We start from the raw sequence: 20,480 nt of genomic DNA, 5'->3' as shown, positions 1-20,480 counted from the left end.
TCAGTAAAATGAGGATCCAGATTGTTGGGGGCAATATGCTTACTCTCTATTAGAGAGAGCTGTAAAGCACTGTGAAGCAGTATATAAGTCTAAATGCAAATGCTATTGATTTTAATTTAATTTTAAATGGTAGAAATTTTGTATTTTATATTTTGGTCATGATTAGCTGATAAAGGGACATAAAATAAGGAATATCTGTTCAGAAAAGCAGTGGTTTTATCATTAGTAAATCCAAATGCTTTTAATATTTAAAAATGTTTTTAATATTTTTAAAATAAATTAATGGTTTTAAAATCTTTTTTTTAATAAGAATTACAATTGAGCTATTCTACATTGTCACACATGCCCCCATCTTTTGTTAAGACATTAATACATTACATTTTGTCTTATTTCATTCATCATATTTTCCCATGTGTTGTAGTAATTTGAGTCTTTTTGCCCTTATAATTCCATTGTGAGTTTATCCATTTCAGTGCAATCGTACATTTAAAAAAAATTATTATGTTTTCTATAGGTACTTTGGAATTTTTCCAGAACAGTGCATATGCAAATCTAGCTGCAGTGGTGATGTGTAAGATCAAATATTTGGTATTCTTATTGTATCTATTTTTAAATATTCCCAAGAGAAGGAGTTCTGGTGTAAATTCTATTGTTGTTTTGTTATTTTTTGTAGCCATATTGTGTATTTTGGACCAGTATTTTATCACTTTGGGTCATCACCACCACATATGAAAGAAGGTGCCTTGTATTTTTTTACATTTCCAACCGATCAAATTCAAGTTCAATATGCACCAAGACAAATTCCGTGTGTGTCCAATCACACTTGACCAATAAATAATTCTATTCTATTCTGTTCTGTTCTGTTCTGTTCTATTCTATTCTATTCTTTATGGTGCTTTCTTTTTCCTTACAAGTTATGCTCCCTGTAGGATTGTTGCCTTACCTAGATTAGATTAGATTTATTGGATTTATATGCTGCCCCTCTCCGCAGACTCAGGGCGGCTCACAACAATGGCATAACAGTACATAGTGACAAATCTAATATTTACCAATCTAATTACAGTTTTAGATTAAAAAATTCATAAAAGCAACCCCAATATATATAAACAATCACACAATCAATCAGACACCAAAACAACATGGGCAAGGGGGAGATGTTTCAATTCCCCCATGCCTGATGGCAGAGGTGGGTTTTAAGGAGTTTACAAAAGGCAAGAAGGGTGGGGGCAATCCTAATCTCTGGGGCGAGCTGGTTCCAGAGGGTCAGAGCATGGGCAAGGGGGCACAGAAGGCTCTTCCCCTGGGTCCCGCCAGACGACATTGTTTAGTCGACGGGACCCGGAGAAGGCCAACTCTGTGGGACCTAACCGGTCGCTGGGATTCGTGCGGCAGAAGTTGTCCAATTAAGAGTTGTTTCAGCCCTTATTTGTCAGGGAAGTTTCTCTTTAATTTGGCTTTGCCACACTTCTTGCAGAGGCTTCATTAAATACACCTGTATTTCTAATTGGGAACAAAAAATCAGGACTGTCTGCAGCTCCCTATTGATTGCATTATTGGTAAGGAACAAACAATACCCTAATCAAGGAACTACTAGGAAGAAAATCACACTTCTAACAACACCAGCAGGACAAGCTAGTCTATATAAACAGGGATATAACTCGTACACATCAGAAAATTACCTAGTTGGGTAATGAAATGTCTGCAAATAAACAACCAAGCTCAAGAGCACCAAAGACTCCACAGGAAAGAAGACAATTTTATTTTTGTTTTAGGATGGAAGACTGATATGAATGATTAGGGTGCCCTTTTCAAAGAAGGACATTATGGTCAATGCAAAGTGAAAAGAATTTAGAGAAATTCTTTAGAAGTCTGACGGCAGAAAAAGACCTCATGGTCCATCTAGTCTGCCCTTATACTATTTTCTGTATTTTATCTTAGGATGGATCTATGTTAATCCCAGGCATGTTTAAATTCAGTTACTGTGGATTTATCTACCACGTCTGCTGAAAGTTTGTTCCAAGGATCTACTACTCTTTCAGTAAAATTATATTTTCTCATGTTGCTTTCGATCTTTCCCCAAACTAACTTCAGATTGTGTCCCCTTGTTCTTGTGTTCACTTTCCTATAAAAAACACTTCCCATCTGACCCTTATTTAACCCTTTAACATATTTAAATGTTTCGATCATGTCCCCCTTTTCCCTTCTGTCCTCCAGACTATACAGATTGAGTTCATTAAGTCTTTCCTAATACATTTTATGCTTAAGACCTTCCACCATTCTTGTAGCCCGTCTTTGGACCCGTTCAATTTTGTCAATATATTTTTGTAGGTGAGGTCTCCAGAACTGAACACAGTATTCCAAATGTGGTCTCACCAGCACTCTATATAGCAGGATCATAATCTCCCTCTTCCTGCTTGTTATACCTCTAGCTATGCAGCCAAGCATCCTACTTGCTTTCCCTATTGCCTGACTGCACTGTTCACCCATTTTGAGACTGTCAGAAATCACTACCCCTAAATCCTTTTCTTCTGAAGTTTTTGCTAACACAGAACTGCCAATACAATGCTCAGATTGAGGATTCCTTTTCCCCAAGTGCATTATTTTACATTTGGAAACATTAAACTGCAATTTCCATTGTTTCCATTCCAGTTTGAAGGATTGCTTCTGTCTGTGATATGTTGCAGTGTTGCATATAGAATAGAACAGAATAGAATTCTTTATTGGCCAAGTGTGATTGGACACACAAGGAATTTGCCTTGGTGCATATGCTCTCAATGTCCATAAAAGAAAATATAGATTTGTCAAGAATCATGGGGTACAACACTTAATGATTGTCACAGGGGTCAAATAAGCAATGAAGAAACATTCAATATTAATAAAAATCTTAGGATACAAGCAACAAGTTACAGTCATACAGTCCTAAGTGGGAGGAAAAGGATGATAGGAATGATGAAAAAAAACTAGTAGAAATAGAAGTGCAGACTTAGTAAAAAGTTTGACAGTGTTGAGGGAATTATTTGCTTAGTAGAGTGATGCCATTCGGGGAAAAACATTCTTGTGTCTAGTTGTCTTGGTGTGCAGTGTTCTGTAGTAATGTTTTGTGTCCAGGATGTGAGGGGTCAGTAGATATTTTCACCACCCTCTTTTTGACTTGTGTAGTGTGCAGGTTCTCAATAGAAGGCACAGTAGCAGCAATTGTTTTTTCTGCAGTTCAGATTATCCTCTGAAGTCTGTGTTGGTCTTGTTGGGTTGCAGAACCAAACCAGACAGTTATAGAGGTGCAGATGACAGACTCAATGATTCCTCTGTAGAACTGTATCAGCAGCTCTTTGGGCAGTTTGAGCTTCCTTAGCTGGCGCAGAAAGAACATTTTTTGTTGTGCTTTTTTGATGATGTGTTTGATGTTAGGTGACCATGTTAGATCTTGAGATATGATAGAACCTAGAAATCTGAAGGTCTCTACTGTTGATACTGTCTAATCTATTGGAGGGAGAACTTTTCAAGAAGATCCAACCAGCAAAAGTGCTTTATTCCAGGACAAGAACATACCCTCCCACACAATGTAATCATTGTTCAGTTGCTTATTTTCCAGGAGCTCAAATGATGGTCAAGGTTATGAAGATGATTCAAACACCTGGTAACTTCAGTATCTTTTAAATAAATTATGACCAGTTTGATATTTCCCTCTCCTTTTTGTAATTGCTCAGCAAGAGATATAAAATATTTATGGGTTCACAGAGTAAATCATTTTGGAAGTTCCACGTACACATAGTTGCAAGATTTCAGTCTCTCTCTCTCTCCATCCCTCTCTCTCTCTCTCTCTCCCCCTCTTTTTTCTTCTCTCAGTTTCTCTCCTTCAATTTCTTTCTCTCTTTCTCTCTGCTCTTCTGTCTCTATTAATTTCTTTCTCTCCCTTAATCTCCCTCCCCCTCTCTCTCTTTATATATACTCATATATGTATATGTAGGGGTGGGCTACTGCCCGGATGAGAGGGAATGCAGGGGGGTAGCGAAATGGAGCTCCACCCCAGACACCCAATTTGCACTGAAAAATGTTGAAAGAAAATGCAGGGCGTCCTGCATAAGCCATGCCCACAGTGTGGTAGTAAACATTTTGGCAGCCCTTCACTGTATATATGTATGTGTATGTGTATATGTATATGCATTTATATAAATATATATATATCTCCTCCCTCCCTCTTTTTTCTTCTCTCAATTTCTCTCCTTCAATTTTTCTCTCTTTCTCCTCTTCTGCCTCTATCAATTTCTTTCTTTCTCTCTCTCTCTCTTTCTCTCTCTTTCTTTTTATATCTCTCTTTTTTTTCTCTCTCTCTCCCTCCCACCCTCCCTCCCTCTTTCCTTTCTGCAAAGCAAACCTCCAGGACTCTCACACATTGTTTTGATCTTCTGGGCAAATGGGAAAAGACAGCATAAATTAAAATGATTTTGCTGCTTAAGTCAGCAGAGGATGGTGGCTTAGCAAGATGCACAGAAATTCCTACACCGCCTTCAGGTCTGTCAGCTAAAATTAATGACTTATTCTAAAATGACAAAAGACTGTTGTGAGTTGCTCCCAGACAAAAGTTCTCCTACAAGGTTGCTCATGGGATTCTTTGTGCAGTGTATACTTCATTAACTACTGGCTAAACTAATCACAAAAGCCAAGGAAAGGCCAATGGACATCTGGCAGAAATTCTCCAGCATGAAATTTTTAAAGGAAAGATTACGTTTTTAAAAAGGGAATAAAAGTTTGCAATTATATAACAAAGGTTGCCCTCCAAACTACACTGTCTTCATGCATCAAAATAATTACAATGTATTCTCCACCAGATGAAATTTATTTAACTCATCTTGTTCCCCTAGCAATATCTAACAATACCTCTAGAATTAAAACTGAATTGGGTTTTAAGTGGGAAAAATGTCTATTTTAAAATGTCTATGTCCCCACCAACATAAAAAAAAAATCTACAGTGTGCAGAATGCTTGCTTCAAGTCTAGGAACTCCTTTGCATTCTAAAGATGACATGGTTCACACTTTCAAGATATCTCGTGTTACTGTGGCAACCTCTCCTGACACATTTAGTAGTGGTAGAATTTTCTGTCTGTGCTTAGATGTGCACAATGTTATTATTATTTATTTGACTTGTATGTCGCCCCTCTCTGAAGACCCGGGGCGGCTCACAAAATATAGTACAGAAAACAATACATATTGTTTGTGATTGGACACACAAGGAATTTGTCTTGGTGCATGTGCTCTCAGCGTAGATAAAAGAAAAAGATACATTTGTCAAGAATCATGCGGTGCAACACTTAATGATTGTCATAGGGGTCAAATAAGCAATGAAGAAACAATCAATATTAATTAAAATCTTAGGATACAAGCAATAAGGATACAAGCAACAGCCATACAGTCCTAAGTGGGAGGAAAAGGATGATAGGAATGATGAGAAAAACTAGTAGAAATAGAAGTGCAGATTTAGTAAAAAGTCTGACAGTGTTGAGGGAATTATTTGTTTAGTAGAGTGATGGCGTTCGGGGGGAAACTGTACTTGTGTCTAGTTGTCTTGGTGTGCAGTGCTCTGTAGCGACGTTTTGAGGGTGGGAGTTGAAACAGTTTGTGTCCAGGATGCGAGGGGTCAGTAAATATTTTCCCCGCCCTCTTTTTGACTCGTGCAGTATACAGGTCCTCAATGGAAGGCAGGTTGGCAGCAATTGTTTTTTCTGCAGTTCTTTCTGCAATTAAATTAAAATGACTTTCCCCCCCACCTTCCAAAAGACTGAAAATCAGCTGGCCAGCACTGGAGTTGACATAGGGCAAAGCCTTGTGCACCCATCATATATGGTTCCACCTGCCACCTGTGGTAAGGCAAATAAAGAATAAAAAGACTTGGCCACTTTATCTACAAAACAAAAGACCTTCACCCTCAGGACATGATAGGATTATCCCTCACTCAAGATTCAAACCAGGGCAAAGCCACTCAGCCACAATAGGACATTGTCCTTCCTTTTATCACTCAGCAAGATTCAACCAAAGTCTGGAATACAGACAAATATAAGTAATATAAGTAATCCTTATATTTTAGTATAATCACTACATCCAGTTTGGGACTTGCTGCATTTCATTTTCTTTTATTCAAGAAATGCATCACTTTTGTTTACAGTATTGATATGTAACCAATGGAATCACCTGAGCAGGAGAAATATATTCAATAACACAGGAGATTCTATTTCTATCTTCCAACCTACATAACCCACAACATTGATACTTCTGAATTATGGTCACAAGGTGACCTCTTGTGTTCACTATAGAAATTGCAGTTTACCTTCTATTACTGCTCTGTTACAAGTTTTAAGTCAGCCATAAACAGAATACCTGTAGGAGCTAACTACACTAGTCAAGTTATTTGAATTCTATTTTCAAGGGTAATATATTCTTTTTCAAGGGCAATTATTCTTTCTTCTGGATTTTGGGTTTTTCTTTCTTTTTGTTAGGGCTATGCTGGATTCAAGCAACATTTCTCAGAATAAATCTCTCCCTAATATTTCCCTATGTTAACCTTAATTTCAAACTCACTTTAGTTTTACTTTATACATGATTTTTCAAACTTCAGTGTTTAAGAATTATACCCAGTTGCTACTTTTCTGTGTTTAGCTTAACTGTTTTCTGGTAAATTTATTTTGAGCATAAAGTGGATAAAATCAACATATCATAAAGTGGCTAAGATTAATAAAAGGCATTCTATTAGTTACATGTATGCATACATGGAACAGTTGGTTTATGGTACTTTATTTGTGTAATCACTCTGACACCAGGATAGTCTAATACTGTATCTCTTGTGTGATGATTGTTATGTCTGGCTAAAGCAAGCGAGCTAGCCACTGATTGGCTCTGACGCGGCTAGCTCTCAGAATGCCGCCAAAAATAAACGGCTGCCTGAAAGTTTTCCCGCACTGTAAAAAAGTATAAATATAACAACAAATTAGCCGTTGCCCTTGTTGGGATTTGGAGTTTCAGAAGAAGTGTTAGCTGTCCTGTGTTTTATTTATTAGATTTAGATGCTGTCCCTCTCCGAAGACTCGTTGTGCCGAATAAATACAGTAGTACCTCTAGATGCGAGTTTAATTCGTTCCAGAAGGGAGCTTGTATGTCGAACAACTCGTATCTGGAACATGGCTTTAGACTTTGTTTTTCCCCTCCGAGATAACCAGAAGCAAGGATTCTTGCGCCACCTAGTGGACGCTCGGCTCGTATCCCGAATTTGAGCTCGGGTCTGGAACAGAAATTTCTCTCCCCTCGTGGCTCATAACTTGGAATACAGTGATCCCCCGAGTTTCGCGATCTCGATCTTTGCGAAATGCTATATCGCGATTTTTTCACCTGATGACGTCACTCCCTTCCTTTCTCATCTTTCTTTCTCTCTCTCTTTCTCTATCTTGCTTCTTCCTCTCTCACACTCTCTTCCTCCCTCTCTCATCTCTTTCTTTCCTTCTCTCTCTTTCTCTATCTCTCCCCCTCTTGCTCTCGAGCGGCGGGCGGCACCCAGGGAAGGTTCCTTCGGCCGCCCAGCAGCTGATCTGCTCGGCAGCGCAGTAGCAGCGAGGAGCCGAAGATGGGGTTTCCCCTTTGCGTGGGCAACGGGGAAACCCCATCTTCGGCTCCTCGCTGCTACTGCGCTGCCGAGCAGATCAGCTGCTGGGCGGCCGAAGGAACCTTCCCTGGGTCTTCAACTCCCAGAGCGGCGGACAAGCGGCGGGCGGACAAGTGGCGGACAAGCGGCGGGCGGACAAGAAAAGCGGCTGCCGGACAAGCGAAAAAGCGGCGGACAAGCGGCGGCCGGACAAGCGGCGGGCGGACAAGAAAAGCGGCGGCCGGACAAGCGGAAAAGCAGCGGACAAGCTGAAAAGCGCCGGACAAGCGGACAAGCGGTGGACAAGCTGAAAAGCGGCGGACAAGCGGGCAGGCAGGCGGCTCCTCAGCTGCTGGGTCTTCCCAGGTGCGGAAGTAAAAACACCATCTGCGCATGCGCGGCCATGGAAAAAGGGGTGCGCATGCGCACATGGTGTTTTTACTTCCGCACCACTACATCCCGAAAAATCGATTATTGTGAGGGGTCTTGGAACGGAACCCTCGCGATAATCGGGGGATCACTGTACTCGCATATGGAGCAGCTCGTATCTAGAGGTACTACTGTAGTTTGAACTGAAAGTTGCCTTCAGTGCACTGATTTTACAATGATATTTGTATGCAATGGAAATAGGCCCTCAAAGTGAAAATCCTGACCAACACAGATAGTCTGCAATCACAATTGAGCCCATCATTTCTGTTAAGTGAGACAGCCGCCCCAAGTCCTCGGAGAGGGGCGGCATACAAATCCAATTAATAAATAATAATAAATTAATTAATAGTTGTTAAGTAAGTTTTACCCCAACATTTTGTTGGAAGAAATGTCCATCTGGGTTCAGTTCCAAGAGGGGGAAAAGACACTAGATTCATGGAAGTTGCTTGGAAAAAAGGTTTATTGATGAACAGGATCATATGACTTGAAGATCTTGGGCTAAGATAAAGGGCAGAGATACTAAGGGTGCCTGGGTTTTATGCCCTGTGTTGGGCTTTGAATTTGAGCTTGTATTCTGACTGCTTGGCATTGGACCTACATGGCATTGGACCAGAGTACCTCCGGAACCGCCTGCTACCGCATGAATCCCAGCGGCTGATAAGGTCCCACAGAGTTGGCCTTCTCCGGATCCTGTCGACTAAACAATGTCATCTGGCGGGCCCCAGGGGAAGAGCCTTCTCTGTGGTGGCCCCGGCCCTCTGAAATCAACTCCCCCCGGAGATTAGAATTGTTCCCACCCTCCTTGTCTTCCGTAAACTACTTAAGACCCACCTATACCGCCAGGCATGGGGTATTTGAGACATCTTTCCTCCAGGCTCATTATAATTTATGTTTGGTATGTATGTGCTGTTTGGTTTTGAATGATGATAGGGTTTTTAGTTATTTTTAATATTAGATTTGTGCCATTATAAAAAAATTTTTATCGTTGTTGTGAGCCGCCCTGAGTCTTCGGAGAGGAGCGGCATACAAATCTAATAAATTGAATTGAATTGAATTGCTTGTCTGCATTAGCAAGTTGCACCCAGTACAGGTGGGTTCAGTGATCTGTTAGCGGAAATGGAGATGTGCACATGCGTGACCATGTGAGATTTGGCTTCTGGCATGTGCCGGAAGTAAAAGCTCATACAAGGATGCTTCCACATGTGAGATTTCACCCATTTTTGGCACCTTTTTTTGCGTCCCTGCATGCGCGGAAACAAAAATGTCAGCAAAACCACCGAAATCTCATTTGTTCATGCATTCCCACAAGAGATTTGGATTTCGGCGCATGCACAGAAACCGAATACTCCACCGATGCGAATGCTGGACGTGCGTGGACCCACATCCGTAGCCAGGAGCATTCTGATAGCACTGGTGAAGAGGAACCCCTGCGTGGTTGGCCGACGTTCCTATCATTTTGAAACAGCCACTAAAGAACACACTAAAGAATTATTTCTTCTAGGCTCAGCAACAGGGCTCAGACTTCTAAGAAGTTGTATTTTTCTACCATTAGTTACTTCCTGATCAAACTCCAGCTGGTTCTTTGTAAATTGAGGATATTATAAGTATTGGGAGTTATCAGCAAACGGTAAAATGAGGTTGGGCAGGAGGTAAGAAAGAAGCAGCATTGAATTCAAATGATAGAAAGCATTGCAGTACTCTGCCATTTTTATGAACTATGGGCAACAAAGCAGTTTCTCTAAATCAGTGTTTCCCAACCTTGGCAACTTGAAGATATTTGGACTTCAACTCCCAGAATTCCCCAGAATGCTGGCTGGGGAATTCTGGGAGTTGAAGTCCAAATATCTTCAAGTTGCCAAGGTTGGGAAACACTGCTCTAAATCATGTTAATATAATGTATTAAAATAAGGAATTACTGCAAGAAATTATATAATGTAACTTCAACTAGAAGCCTTCAAAATTATATGATTCCAACTTCCATTAGAAAGCTTCAAAATTATTAAGGGGAAACCTATATTTAAGTACATGAAAATAAATGAATAACTTGTTTAAATGACTTGTTTAAATTTGCATAGATTAAATCATACATTCAAAACAAGAATATACAGTCATCAACTCTGGAAATCAATTACATTGAAATGAAGCAATAACAAATTCTATTCTCTTAAATGTCACTATAAAATGGAGTAAGTTAAAGTAACTGTATATGGTAGATTAAAAAAAAGACATTTAAAAAATCCATTAATTTTGACATTCAGATGCAGATACAGTCATAATTTTTCTATAAAGCAATTTGATGGGGGGGAAATACATTAATGGCCTATAATACACCAGTTTTGTTGGAAATGTCAAAGAATCACAGGGAATTTCCTTGACAACCATGACATTGGGAATGGGAGGATTAATGATACCATGAAGCTTCTTAGTGTATGATTAACTCTTAGTTCATTAAATAAGAGGCACTGTCAATGTTTTGTGAAATAATTTAATAGAAATCATCATAATTGGGCTGATCTTAAAAACACGAAGCAGGTCTGGATAATGATGCTTACGCAGTGGGTAAGCATCAGCAAGAAATCCCATGCTGTGTAAAGATACAGTCGTACCTCTAGATAAGAGTTTAATTCGTTCCAGAAAGGAGCTCGTATGTTGATCAGCTCGTATCTGGAACAAATGGCTTTAGACTTTGTTTTTCCCCGCGGAGCTAACCAGAAGCAAGGATTCTTGCGCCACCTAGTGGAAGCTTGGCTCGTATCCCGAATTTGAGCTCGGGTCTGGAACAGAAATTTCGCTCCCGTCGTGGCTCGTAACTTGGAATACTCGCATGTGGAGCAGCTCGTATCTAGGGGTACTACTGTATGTGGAAATGACTTGAAAAATGGGAGAGCATCATACTGCCCAACTACAGATAGTCCTCAACTTGCAACAGTTTATTTAGTGACCATTCTAAGTTACAACACCACTGAAAAAAGTAGGTGGTTGTCTGGTTGCATCCAGACAAGATGATACAACATGAACTCGCCTAAAACATGATCTAAGTATTGCCCACAAGATCATATGCTGCAACGTCCTGCCTGTCAATGACTACTTCAGCTTCAACCGCAACAACACAAGAGCACGCAACAGATTCAAACTTAATGTTAACCGCTCCAAACTTGACTGTAAAAAATAGGACTTTAACAATCAAGTTGTCGAAGCGTGGAACTCATTACCGGACTCAGTAGTGTCAACTCCTAACCCCCAACATTTTTCCCTTAGACTATCCACAATTGACCTCTCCAGGTTCCTAAGAGGTCAGTAAGGGGCGTACATAAGTGCACCAGTGTGCCTTCCGTCCTCTGTCCAATTGTCTCTCCTTTATCTCATATATCTTTTCTTCCTTTCATATATCTTCTCCTGTATTTTTATATCTTTTCTTCTATCCTTTTCTTTATATATATTACTATATGTCTATTCTCTTCAATATGTATTGTGTATTGGACAAATAAATAAATAAATAAAATTTCTAATCCAGAGTTGGTCATGTAATTTAATCCAAAATAGGCCAGAAAACTTCAGAATTACACCAGATCATGAATGCATATCTCTCTACGCCACCTTAGCGAGTGGAATTGCTAATCAGAACCATTTCAGAATACTGGTAATCTCATCCTTGCTTCCAAATAACAAAGACATACATTTTAAGGAGACAATTGCCAGTGTTTTGCAAAACACTGACGATGCCAAATGTACCTACCTGTGTGTAGTCACACACACACTTGTTTTTTAACCCAAATTAGATACAATGATTCCATCCGAGGTGGGTAAAATGAGAACCCAGATTGTGGGGGCAATATGCTGGCTCTGTTAAAAAGTGCTATTGCTAACATGTTGTAAGCCGCCCTGAGTCTAAGGAGAAGGGCGGCATAAAAATTGAATAAATAAATAAATTTAGATAAATTATCCAAATTTATAGCCATTATCAAATTGCAGATGAAGGGCAGATTGGATTTAGGAATAATCATCTCAAATTGCTTTTTAAAGGATATTTATACAATGGCAATTTGTCTATGCATTGCAAAACGATGGGCCATGCATAAATGAAATATCCAATGCACCCGTTCTAGTTCAGAGAAGTCATATATTTTTTATAAAATGTGCGCCCACTGTTCTTTAATGTGAAGATGGGCAGGAACCATTACATTGACTAATAAACTGTATTAATCAATTCATTTTTGTAATTCTGTACAAAATGATACAATAATTTGGGCACTATCGCCTATCATGTTAATTGCACTTTAAATTTTAAAACAATGCTTATGAATGTAAAATCTTTAAAACAGTGGTGAAGTCCAAATTTTGTAACTATCAGTTGGGTGGGGCCAAGAGGCTGTGTCATTGGCTCCCAAGCTCGGCGGGGTCGGACAGGACTCGACTGGGCGCAACCTTCACCCCAGGAGGCGGGGCCCAAACAGTAGCAGCTGAGGAAGAGGAGGGCGCCTCAGCTGACATTATGACTTCCTTCCTTTTCCTCCAGCAAGTAGGCTGCAAGCAGCTGGCAGGCGAGCGCTGCATTCGCGGTTTCACTGCTGCTCTGGCGTGCTTTGCTCCCGGGCGCAGCCATGAGGCATCTCCACGTACCCGACTCGGTTGAGTAAAAAAAAGTCCGCTCTCCAGAATGGAGCTGCTCGGCGCTTCACTGCAGAGGGCTTGCCGCCTGTTTCTGGTCTTCTGCACCCTCCACCTCTTGGCTATGATTTTCTACTACTTGAAGGGCAACACGCTCGGTCACCAGGCTCTGAGAGGAAGAGGCTTTACAACAGGGGCCCAGTTGAAGCCTGCGTGAGTTTGGGCTCACACCGCCGTCTGTCCATCAGCCCCCCCCCCCCGGCAATGGTATCCCACTTTACCGGGGTTATAATCTGGTCATTTTACCATATACACAATTTGCAAGCAATTTTTTTCCAATGAAATTGGCTAATTTTCATTGATGTATGCAATTTAGAGCTCTTGCTTTAAATGAAGCAATTGTGCTGTTTAGCTTTGTCTATGGTACCTTAGCTCAGTGATTTTCAACCTTTTTTGAGCCGCAGCACATTTTTTACATTTACAAAATCCTGGGGCACACCACCAACCAAAATGACACAAAATGACACTCTAACGCAGTACATATTATACATATAGTTAATAATATAGTTTCTAAATGTATTTATACTCACTTAGTGTGAAACCTGGGCCTGTTTCAATGAACACAAAAGGGATATTCTGGCAGGAATGGTAGTTTGGGGACCCATGTTTAATTTCCCCATGGCACATCTGACCATGTCTCATGGCACATTAGTGTGCCGTGGCACACTGGTTGAAAAAAACTGCCTTAGCTTCCCAAAGATTTTGATGCGTAGTCATGAAGAACCTTTAAAAATAAGTGTCTAATCCACCATAGGTAATTTATACAACAAATGGCGGTAAACCTGCTTATTCCTTTCACTTTTAGTATTAACTACAGGCCTCATAGTTTATGGATTGTAATTTTAGTATTGTAGACCATGTGTAATTGACAGACTGGGTTTTATCATTTTCTGCTTTGGGCCTGAAATGGATTGGAACAAAGAACCACCCATTGGCAAAAAGTTCAAACCAGAACAAAATTATATTTTAGAAATGAAAGTTACAAAGCAGAGTCTTTCTCATAATTTCTGCTGGCAACGTTCCTGATTGAGTCAAAAGATAATGGAGCTGACTTCAGGCCAGGAGCCCAGTCTAAAGTAAAACATTCCACAATGATGACATGCATTTTCAAAACATACCCTATTAATCTTCAAGTTTCTCAAACAGCTACATCGATGCGAGACAATGTTGAAGGGAAAACAACAGTTTGCCAGTGAAGCATTTCTGGAACTCCGGATCTAGCACTGCCACCATTATGACTCGTTATCATACCACACCTCTTTTTCCCAGAAATCCTTCTTTTATACTGTCTGGGTGTGGTCACTGTTCCCCAGAGCTATAACTGACTAGACTTCTTTCATTGACTCACTTTCTGAACTTTTCCCCATAAATCTGTTCCTGTCTGCTTCTACACCTTCTGACCCTGGCATTCTAATAGGACAGTGATGGCGAACCTTTTTTCCCTTGGGTACCAAAAGAGCATGTGTGTATGCTATCATGCATGCACGAGCACCCACACCCATAATTCAATACCCAGGGAATGCATAAACAGCTCCCCCGATTCCCCCCCAGAGGGTCTCTAGAGGCCGAAATGGTCTGTTTCCCCATTTCTGGTGGGCCCAGTAGGCTCGTGTTTCATCCTCCCCAGGCTCCAAAGGCTTTGCTGGAGCCGGGGGAGGATAAAAATGCACCCACACCCTCCTGGAGCCTTTCTGGAAACCAAAAATGCCCTCCCAGAGCCTCTATATGAGCCAAAACTCACATGCACAATGTAGCTGAGCTAGGGCAACAGCTTGCGTGCCAGCAGATATGGCTCTGCATGCCACCAGTGGCACTCATGCCATAGGTTTGACATCAGTGTAATAGGGGCTCCTGATCCTCAATGTCCTCCTCCCCCTCTGAGTCAGACATTACCATCTTTGGGGTTTCTACAGTCTCTGGAGGTTCCTCGGGTTCCAGCTCTCCCTCCCTCTCTCTCTGTCAATCAGCTGGCAAGAAAGCTGGAGTAGGGTACCAAGACGGAGCTGGTTCATCCTCCTCAGAATCTGTCACTAACCGACCCTGTCGGGGACCACTCACAGCATATCATAGATTTTATGTTATTATTTTATTTTATATCTTTTGATTGTATATTTGTGGAGTGTTTTTGTTAATTTCGGTCTCTGGTCTACGATTCTTATAAATTGAATTGACAGCCATCTCTCTTATTTGGTGACATTTATTGTACAAACAATAGAAAGGATAAAGGGAACATGGGGAACTAGAAATACAATGACAACACATTATGGCTTTCATTAGTTATTTTAAAGGAAAATTTGTCTACTTTCTCAGTTCTTTGGTAAAGGTACTGATAAACCATGAGATTAACAAGGCATATCATTGAGTGCATTGCTATTGTCCACTTGTGGTATTTCTGGATAAGTAATCTAACCATATCCAAACTTTGAATATCACCATTAGGTATTTGTCTTCTACTTAGTTATCATATTTCTTACACCACAATGTCAGTCACACAACCTCTTCCAAGAAAACCAACAACTTCTTTCTTAGGAAGAAGCAAAAGAGAAAATTCTCTGAGATTCGAAGGGTGACACTTTAGCTTCCAAAATATTGGAAGCTAAAGATGTTTGCCATTTAAACTAGTTCTAACTTAGAGAGAGATATTAAAATCCTTTGTAATTTACTTTTCCTTGTAAACCTTGGCTTGTGTGGCTTCTTCTGATAATTATACTTTACTAGCACAGACAAATCAGGAGAATACAGGTAGTCCTTGACTTAAGACCACAATTGAACTCAACATTTCTGTTGCTAAGTGAGATTTATTAAGTGAGTTTTGCCACGTTCTATTTTTTTTTCCTTGTCAGTTATTAAGTGAATCACTGCAGTTGATAAGTTAGCAAGTTGGTTGTTAAGTGAATCTGGTTCCCCCATCGGCTTGTCAGGTCACAATAGCATTTAGATTTATATACCGCTTCACAGTGCTTTACAGCCCTCTCTAAGCGGTTTGCAGCATATTGCCTCCAACAATCTGGTCTTCATTTTACCGACCTTGGAAGAATGGAAGGCCAAGTCAACCTGGAGCCTACTGAGATTCGATCTGCCAAACTGCTGGCAGACGGTGATCAGCAGAAGAAGCTTGTAGTACTGCACTCTAACCACTGCGCCACTGAGGCTCTGTCTCTGGTGATCACAAAAGATGATCACATGAGCCAGGGACACTGCAACCATCATAAATATGAGTCAATTATCAAGTGTTTGAACTGTGATCATATGCCCATAGGAATGCTGCAATGGTTGTAAGTGTGAAACACAGACAGAAGTCACTTTTTTTCAGGGATGTAAGTTTGAACAGTCACTAAATGAACTGCTGTTAAGTTGAGGACTACCTCAGGGGTTGACTCCTCCTGGTTCAAACCAGATCACACAAAACGTTAGCGACCCACTGGAGACATGACAATGGCACCACGGATCCAGTTTTGTTGGTAGATGGGTGCCGCCATCTTTTTTAGGGAAATTTTTGGCCCCTTTTTTTTTTACTGTTTTGAAAGTCTTCTTCCCTGTTATGCTGCTTGTAAATTTATTTTATTTTATTTTATTTTATTTGTATGCCGCCTCTCTCCGAGGACTCGGAGGGCCTTCCCTCCTGGCCCTGGGTTTAAATTGACCCTTATTCCTTCGCCCAAAGCACAGCTGATCAGCTCCTCAGCTGTGTCTCTGGCCATTCCAACTACTGAGTCGGAATCGGCTATTGAGCATGTGCAGAAGCCGAATTGCATGAGGGAACACACACAGAATGTCGCAATGCGAACCGGTGGCAAAGGTAAATGGAACCCAACCTTAGACCACCTGTATATCCAATAGGTGCTGATCATCATATACAAAAATGCACACTATACATATTCAGATAGTACATTAAAGTTAATAGTAGATTAGGGCTAACTGCAGCCAAAGGCTTTAGCAGATATAAAAGAGTATAGTCTACAGCATAAGTTTAGCTAAAACCTTTAGGGCAATATGAATCACATTAGCATTATTTCATACATTCATCACTTTTAAGAAAAAGGCATTTTTAAAGCAGTATTTTTTTTAAGACACCTAGACGTCCATCCTTAGAAACCAAGTAAATACAGTTCCACTGTAAGTCTTCTTTATCCAGTGCAGTCATGGCATTTCTTTACATTTTACCTACATTGAAAAAAAACAAAACAGAAAGATTAAAGAAGTGCAGTAATATTTAATTTATTTTATTTTATTTTATTTATTTGTCAAACAAGTATAGTATTATAGTACATATTAATATAACATAAGTATAACGTAGTAATAGAAAGGATAATAAGACAGTAGGACAGGGACATTAGGCACAAAAGTGCACTTATGCACGCCCCTTACAAGCCTCTTAGAAAAGGGGAGAGGTCAATTGTCACTCATGCCCTCATCACCTCGAGGTTCGACTACTGTAATGCTCTCTACATGGGGCTACCTTTGAAAAGTGTTCGGAAACTTCAGATCGTGCAAAATGCAGCTGCGAGAGCAGTCATGGGCTTACCTAGGTATGCCCATGTTTCACCATCACTCCGCAGTCTGCATTGGCTGCCGATCAGTTTCCGGTCACAATTCAAAGTGTTGGTTATGACCTTTAAAGCCCTTCATGGCATTGGACCAGAATATCTCCGAGACCGCCTCCTGCCGCACGAATCCCAGCGACCGATTAGGTCCCACAGAGTGGGCCTACTCCGGGTCCCGTCAACTAAACAATGTCGGTTGGCGGGCCCCAGGGGAAGAGCCTTCTCTGTGGCAGCACCGGCCCTCTGGAACCAACTCCCCCCGGAGATTAGAACTGCCCCTACTCTTCCTGCCTTCCGTAAACTCCTTAAAACCCACCTCTGCCGTCAGGCATGGGGGAACTGAAAAATCTCCCCCGGGCACGTTTAACTTATGCATGGTGTGTCTGTGTGTGTGTCTGTTAGTATCTGGGGTTTTTTTAAAAAAAAATATTTAAATATCTTAAATCTGTCTGATTACTATGATTTGTTTTACATGCTGTGAGCCGCCCCGAGTCTTCGGAGAGGGGCGGCATACAAATCCAAGTAATAAATAAATAAATAAATAAATGTAAGGTTGAAGATTTTGGGGTTGGGGGAAGCAACAACAGAGTTAGGTAATGAGTTCCAGGCAGTGACCACTCTATTGCTGAAATCGTATTTTCTGCAGTCAGGTTTGGAGCTATTTACATTCAGTTTGTATCTATTACATGCTCTTGTGTTGTTGTTGTTAAAGGTGAAGTAGTCGCTGACAGGGGGAACATTATGATGTATGATTTTATGAACAACAGTTAAATCAGTTCGGAGACAGATATCATCTGATTTAAAATAGTGCTCCTTTCAAGGGCAGATTAAAGTGTTTCAAATGTCCAGCTCCCCAATTTACTAACCACTAGCCCTTTTTTTAAATCTATGCAGAGCTACCCCCCCCCCCAAAAAATGGGTTCACCTGCAATTGTCTGATAGAAACCACAATGGCATCAGGACAGCTGTGGTATCATTTCCCCTCTCTGCTTGCCTTTGCCAACACCCACGCACGGCTGCAGATGAAAGTAGTATCTAACGTGCCTTTCATAGCCTAATCAGAAGTCCTTTGCTTGGTGTTATTCCTTGCAACCGTTTCCCGGTCAACATTTCAACTGACATGGCAAAAGTTTCTTCTACATAACCTATACCTCCATAACAGGTATAGTTTCTTCTACATAACAGACACCTCCAAATCTGGTGCTCTTCGGATGTTACATAGAAACATAGAAGATTGATGGTAGAAAAAGACCTCATGGTCCATCTAGTCTGCCCTTCCTGTATTTTATCTTAGGATGGATATATGTTTATCCCAAACACGTTTAAATTCTGTTACTGTGGATTTACCAACCATGTCTGCTGGAAGTTTGTTCCAAGCATCTACTCCTCTTTTCAGTAAAATAATATTTTCTCATGTTGCTTCTGATCTTTCCTCCAACTAGCCTCATATTGTGCTCCCTTGTTCTTGTGTTCACTTTTTTATTAAAAACACTTCCCTCCTGAACCTTATTTAACCCTTTAACATGTTTAAATGTTTCGATCATGTCCCCCTTTTCCCTTCTGTCCTCCAGACCAGTGATTTTCAACCTTTTTTGAGCCGCGGCACATTTTTTACATTTACAAAATTCTGGGGCACACCACCAACCAAAATGACACAAATCTAATAAATAAATAAATAAATAAATAAATAAATAAATAAATAAATAAATAAATAAATAAATAAATAAATAAATAAATAAATAAATAAATAAATAAATAAATACATACATACATACATACATACATACATACATACATACATACATACATACATACATAACCCCCTCATATATACAATCCCATGTAACATGCCCTTATAAATACCTGTACAGTCAATCATCAATCATCCCTCCTGAAATTTATACCACTGTCTCATTTCTGGGTACTTCTCCTGTCTTTCCCCCTTTTCTCTCTCATGTTTCTCATTTCTCTCTCTTCCTCCCTTTTTCCTTCATTCCTTCTCTCCCTCCCTTTCTCTCTCTTTCCTTTCTCTCATTCCCTTTCTCTCTATCCTTTCTATCTCTCACTTGTTCTTTCTCTCCCTCCCTTTCTGTCTCTTTCCTTTCTCTCATTCCCTCTTTGTCTCCTGGGGCTGACTGCGCCTGCCCTCCACCCCCCACCGCGGAGGGAAAGCATTTGGCATCGGCACCGCCAACCCCCCCTCCACGAGCAGCAAAAGCCTCAGCGACGGAGCTGAAAGGCAAACGGCGCGATCCGTCACTTAGGCTTTTGCTGCTCCTGGAGGGGGGGGATTTTCTCCTCCCCATCCCCCTGGCAGCCAAACGTCGCTGAGGCTTTGGGCATCGGCACCTTCCCCTCCACGAGCAGCAAAAGCCTCAGCGACGGAGCAGAAAGGCAAACGGCGTGCCCCGTCGCTGAGGCTCTTGCTGCTCGTAGAGGGGTGGCGCTGATGCTCCCTCTCGCCGCCCCCACCTCCCCGTGACCGCCTGGGGCCGCTGCAGCCGGCACGCTCCCGCTCCCACCGCCAGTGCCCTCCCGCCGGGCCCAAAGGACACTTGCCGCCGACGCCAGGAAACTCCAGCTGGGCGGGGCGCTGCCGGTGCCTCCGAGCTCCCACTCGCAGCTGTCCCCCGGCTCCTGCCTGATGCCGCGGTTTCTGGCGCTCTCCTGCTGGGCCCCAAAGAAGGAAGCCAGGAAAAAGTAGGCGCGAAGAATCAAGCTCTCCTTTTTCCCGCCTTCCTTCTTTGGGGCCCAGCAGGAGCGCGCCAGAAATCGCGGCAACGGGCAGGAACCGGGGGACAGCTGCGAGTGGGAGCTCGGAGGCACCGGCAGCGCCCCGCCCAGCTGGAGCTTCCCTAGGAGCTTGGCGGCACACCTGACTGTGTCTCGCGGCACACTAGTGTGCTGCGGCACACCGGTTGGGAAACGCTGCTCCAGACCATAGTTCCCTCTAAGCTGAGCAGTGAGCAATCGCTCACTTAAAAATCATCATCAACTCAGAGTTTTTCAAACCTGCCCAGAAGCTGAGAGGGAAAGAGTGAGAGGGAAGGAGAGAGAGAGGAAGACAGAGAAACAGATAGAAAAAAGATAGGAAGGAAAAGAGAAAGAAAAATAATGGGAGTAAGGAAGAGAGAAAGAAAATCAAAATCTAGTTTGAAACTAGCTCAACTATTTAAGTGGCATTTTGATATTGATAGAGTTGCCCTATTATG

The 20,480-nt window shown here is 41.4% G+C and overlaps 1 protein-coding gene across 4 annotated transcripts in view; it reads right to left on the bottom strand.

Moving 5' to 3' along the window:
- Positions 1 to 14,905: 14,905 nt before the first annotated feature.
- The window catches only part of EMB (embigin), a 196,198-nt gene continuing 190,623 nt past the window's right edge, over positions 14,906 to 20,480 (bottom strand). For all 4 annotated transcript variants that reach the window (XM_070743368.1, XM_070743370.1, XM_070743371.1 and 1 more), the window contains one exon: positions 14,906 to 16,888. The gene's annotated coding sequence lies outside the window, so the exon portion shown is untranslated. The remainder of the gene's footprint in view (positions 16,889 to 20,480) is intronic.

This window comes from Erythrolamprus reginae, chromosome 2 (genome assembly GCF_031021105.1).
Source record: "Erythrolamprus reginae isolate rEryReg1 chromosome 2, rEryReg1.hap1, whole genome shotgun sequence".
Lineage (NCBI taxonomy): Eukaryota > Metazoa > Chordata > Lepidosauria > Squamata > Dipsadidae > Erythrolamprus > Erythrolamprus reginae.
The sequence above is the reverse complement of the archived record's forward strand: the minus strand, read 5'-3'. Positions and strand labels throughout refer to the sequence as shown.